Genomic DNA, 5,337 nt, shown 5'->3' on the forward strand with positions numbered 1-5,337 from the left:
AATAGAGCTCAAAACTGATCCATTGAAAATACTTTATTATCAGTTTTGAGCTCTATTTAAAGTTGATATATATATATATTTATACAAAAACTCAACTGTTAGTATTTTGCTAAGATTGTTAATTTTTGGTGTAAAAATATATATATATATATATATATATATATATATGTATACATGTACAAAAAATAGAGAGTGAGTGATATACATTTATTTATATAGACTACCAGCTGTTTCAGATATGCATTTGGGTGTGTTCATGGCTAGAAACAGGTCACCTAGTTCTCTATAAATGCCAAACTAACCAAATTCGATACTCTTTTCTTTTCTTTTCTGTTGGCAGTTTTTATGGTCTGGCTTTGAGTTGTGCTGCTGGCTCCCTATATTGTTAGTCAGTCCATAACGCATACCTGAAACGGCTGTAAGCCTATAATGTATAAATATATGTATATAACCCATTATTTATCTCTATTTTATATAATACTCTGTAAAAGCCTACTATTGTAACTGGGTATCGGAATGATGGATTTAGCTTTTAACTTCTGATTATCTGGAGTTCAATTCTGATCACAAAGCTTTTTTTTTATATGCCTGGTGTATTTTGATACAGATGTAAACTGTGTGCATTTTTCTTCTTTTATTTTATATACATACATATATATTTATAAATGTATATATACATTCTCACACATGTATGTGCATATAGAGTCCAGCAAAAAAATGTATATGCAGTTCAGAAAAGGAAAAAAATTGTATAAGTATTTGATTTGGTATAAGTACCCCTATAAATACAAATATGTCATTTTATCAAATTGCAATAACACTGAATTAAAATATTTATACAGATTTTTTTTGCCTTTCTTGAAGTGTGTATACATTTTTTTGGCCGACTCTGTATATAAATACACACACATATACACCCATCACACACACGCGCACACACACACACACGTATATATATATATATATATACACCCATCACACACACACACACACACACACATATATATATATATATATATATACACCCATCACACACACACACACACACATGCATATATACAGATATAGATATTTTTGTACATTTCAGTATTAATAACCTATGTAAACATACAATTACAGATGTATAGAGATGGGGAAACAAATTTTTTTTATTTTCATTCATCATATGAACTGTGATAATATGAAGAGTGGAAGTTACGGCAAAAGAATTATCAGAAATGTATGAGAGAGAGAGGAAGAGAGAGAAAGAGAGAGAGAGAGAAAGAAAGAACGAACATTGTCTTGCATTGAGTTAAAATTAGTTTTCTGTAGTTAAAGTCAGTGATAAAAGAAATTGGAAAGCCACATTTTGATAAAAAATATATTGGAATTTTTATGTATTTTCTTGACAGTATAGACTTGAATAATTTCTTTCTTTTAGTGAAAGTTACATACTCCTAACTAATTAATAAGCAATTTTCTTTATTATGGTGTAGATGCAAGTAAATATATATATATCGTCAGACACACACACACATATATATATATACACACACACACACACACACACACGCACACATACACACCTGAGTCCAATTAGCTAGGTTCCTGTAGTGAGACTACGAAACTTTAAGCTGCAGGGGACCAGATCTGACTGTTGTAAATAATTATATATACACATGGATATACATACATATATACCTATACACACACACACACACATGCATACACTCATACATATATGCTTACATATTTATTGATATATGTTAGTGCATGCATATCATCATCATCGTTTAACGTCCGCTTTCCATGCTAGCATGGGTTGGACGACTTGACTGAGGACTGGTGAAACCGGATGGCAACACCAGGCTCCAATCTAAATTTGGCAGAGTTTCTACAGCTGGATGCCCTTCCTAACGCCAACCACTCAGAGAGTGTAGTGGGTGCTTTTACGTGTCACCTGCACGAAGGCCAGTCAGGCGATACTGGCAACGGCATGTACACGTATGAAGGCATGCAACTGCAAATATTTTTCGAGGGTGTGGTCATCTTGTATGTGGGTATGACTGCATATGTTTGTGTGTGTGTGTGTACATTGAAGTGTAGGCTACTGCGGCAGCAGCAGCAGCAGCAGCAGTTGTGTAGGTAGGTAGGTTCGGCAGGTAGCTAGGTAGGTAGGTAGGTTAGGTAAATTGGTCAGTAGCTTGGTATGGCGCTTTGGTCAAGTGGTGGGTAAGTGAATTTAAGTCACAGTGGTGGCGGTGGTGGTGCTGGTGCTGGTGCTGGTGGCTGTCCGTTATAATGTCGGTTCCTGATTTCAGGAAGAAATCCGATCCGTTCGATGATTTCGCTCGGGAGCTAATGGAATTTCGACAGGAACAGAAGCGTAGACAAGTGGATCTCAATTATACCTTATCCTCCTCCAGGTCTGTGGTTGCTGTTGTTGTTGTTGTTGTTGTTGTTATTGTTGTTGATGTTGTTAATTTTACCGTATCTTTTTTTTTTTTTTATTAATTAATTAATTAATTGGTATTTATTGGTATTTTCATTACGTACGTTCTTTCCATGCCTATTTTTTATACATATTTTATATATATATTTTATATATTTTTGCTTAAGAAATCTTAAGAAGTTCGAAACATCGAGAGAACGTGAAACAATTTGTTTGCAACTTCAGAACTCAAAGTAGATAAAGCTATAAGTAATCCTTAAAACTATTGGCTCAAGGCCTGGAATTTTGGGGTAGCAGACTGGTCAGTCACATCCACTCCAGTTCTTGACCCTAAAAGGATGAAAGGCAAAGTCGACCTCAGCAGAATTTGAACTCAGAACATAAGGACAAACAAGATGTCGTTAAGCATCTTAATGAACATGCTAACAATTCTGTCAATTTACTACCTCAATGGCCCTCCATCGGTTATGGCAACGAGGGTTCCAATTGATCCGATCATGATATTAACCCGCGGCTCATGAAATTAATGTGCATGTGGCTGAGTACTCCACAGACATTCTTTTACTTGTTTCAGTCATTTGACTGTGGCCATGCTGGAGCACCGCCTTTAGTTGAACAGCTCGACCCTAGGACTTATTCTTTGTAAGCCTAGTACTTATTCTATCGGTCTCTCTTTTGCCGAACCGCTAAGTTACGGGGACGTAAACACACCAGCATTGGTTGTCAAGCAATGATGGTGGGACAAACATATATACACACATGATGTGTAAAGAAATTTTGATTTAAGCCTCTTAATGAATTCTTTATACTGAAATATATATTGAAGACGATAAATATGTTCATTTAAATTTATACGTTTTTGCGTCGTAACTCCTTTATTATTATTAATATAACCAAAAGGATCGATTCTTGAAGAGTCTGCATACCTTCACTGTCGTTTTTTTCTGCTATTTAGGTGATGATTTTTTGAGTTAGCTTACCAATTATTTTTGTTGGTAGTTAATTTATAATATATTGATACACACATACACATATATGATGGGCCTCTTTCAGTTTCTGCCTACTAAATCCACTCACAAGGCTTTGGTCAGCCCGAGGCTATAGTAGAAGACACTTGCCCAAGGTGCCACGCAGTGGGACTGAACCTGGAACCATGTGGTTGGTAAGCAAGCTACTTACCACACAGCCACTCCTGCCTGTGTACTTTTAACATAGTTCTCAGAGAGATTTAGTGTGACACAAAGTGTAACGTGAAATAAAGAGTCTAGCTCAAGGACGTAATACGTTGCTGGGAATTGAACTCGTGACCATACAATCAAGAGCTAAACACCCTAACCACTAAGCAACAGTCACAGCTGGAGCATCTTTGAACATATTTCTACTGGATCAAGACTCACCTGACAATATATAAATGTATAAATTGTTTTTAATTGAGGCGCTTGCGGTACGGGATGTGCTGGTGTATCCCAGGTAACCTTCACAACCTCTCCCTCCCACCAACGGCATTACTCTGTTGTTTCTCTGTACTTGAAGCAGATAATATTGGATTCAAAATACCCTTTGAATAAATTTGATTTTAGGGGGCTCACTTCAAGAGCTGTATTCCCTCGCGTTCGGTAAAAAAAAAATTCAAAGGTTTCTCACGAGACAAAAGCCCGATGGGTATGGCTGTGTGGTAAGAACTTTACTTCCCAACCAACCACATGTTTCCGGGTTCAGTCCCACTGTGTGGCACCTTGGGGCACTGCCTTTAAGAATTTTTTGATGACTTGCCCCCAGTACGTATTTTTGTTAAGCCTGGTACTTATTCTGAGTTACAGGGACGTAAACATACCAACACTGGTTGTTAGCTATTAGCAGGGGACAGACCCATCCCTCTCATATATATGAGGAGTTTCTCTGAGTTTCCGTCTATCAAATCCACTCACACAGTTTTGGTCAGTGCAAGGCTATAGTAGGAGACATTTGCCCAAGGTGCCATGCAGCGGGACTGAACCTGGAACTGTGTGGTTGGGAAGCAAACTTCTTACTATGCCTGTGCTTAGATATAACTACAATGCACATCATCAGTTCAATCCCTACCTCAGTCCCTATTATCTTTTTATCCATCAAGGGGTGAAAAATTAAGGACCTCAAAAATACATATGTTTTGTTGTAATTAACTTTGACCATTAGCTAATTAACACTTAGAAGTGAATGCACATCATCATGATTGTCATCATCATCATCGTCATCATCAACAGTATTAAATGAAAGAAATTGTTATTATTATTGTGCAAAATGTTTTTGTGGCCAATGAACAAAGAGTTATTCTTATCATTATTATAACTATTATTATTATTGTTGTTGTTATTATTATTATTATAGCTATTATGGGAGTGGCAGGGTGGTTGATTAAAACTAATGGGGTTAATTTAACTGTCCCACCTACCAAATTTCTCGCCTTATGCCATTTTGAAAATTATTATTATTGTGGAGGCATGTGGCTTAGTGGTTAGGGTGTCAGCACCATGAACGTAAGATTGTGGTTTCGATTCCTGGACCAGGTGACGCGTTGTGTTCTTGAGCAAAACACTTCATTTCACGTTGCTCCAGTCCACTCAGCTGGCAAAAATGAGTAACGCTGCGATGGACTGTCGTCACGTCCAGCTGGGGAATACATATGCCATAGAAACCGGGAAACCGGGCCCATGAGCCTGGCTAGGCTTTAAAAGGGCGCATTTATTTTTATATCATTATTATTATTATTGAGTGAGAGAGCAGTGCATGCCATCAAAGTGACACTGGGGTAAAATATACGAAGCCCGTCTGATAAGGGTACACCAGGCACATGCATCACAACTATATGTGCGCGACATGGTGATCTCATATCAAGATAAACAGCGCATGACCTCGCATGTGGGGCC

This window comes from Octopus bimaculoides, chromosome 29 (genome assembly GCF_001194135.2).
Source record: "Octopus bimaculoides isolate UCB-OBI-ISO-001 chromosome 29, ASM119413v2, whole genome shotgun sequence".
NCBI lineage: Eukaryota > Metazoa > Mollusca > Cephalopoda > Octopoda > Octopodidae > Octopus > Octopus bimaculoides.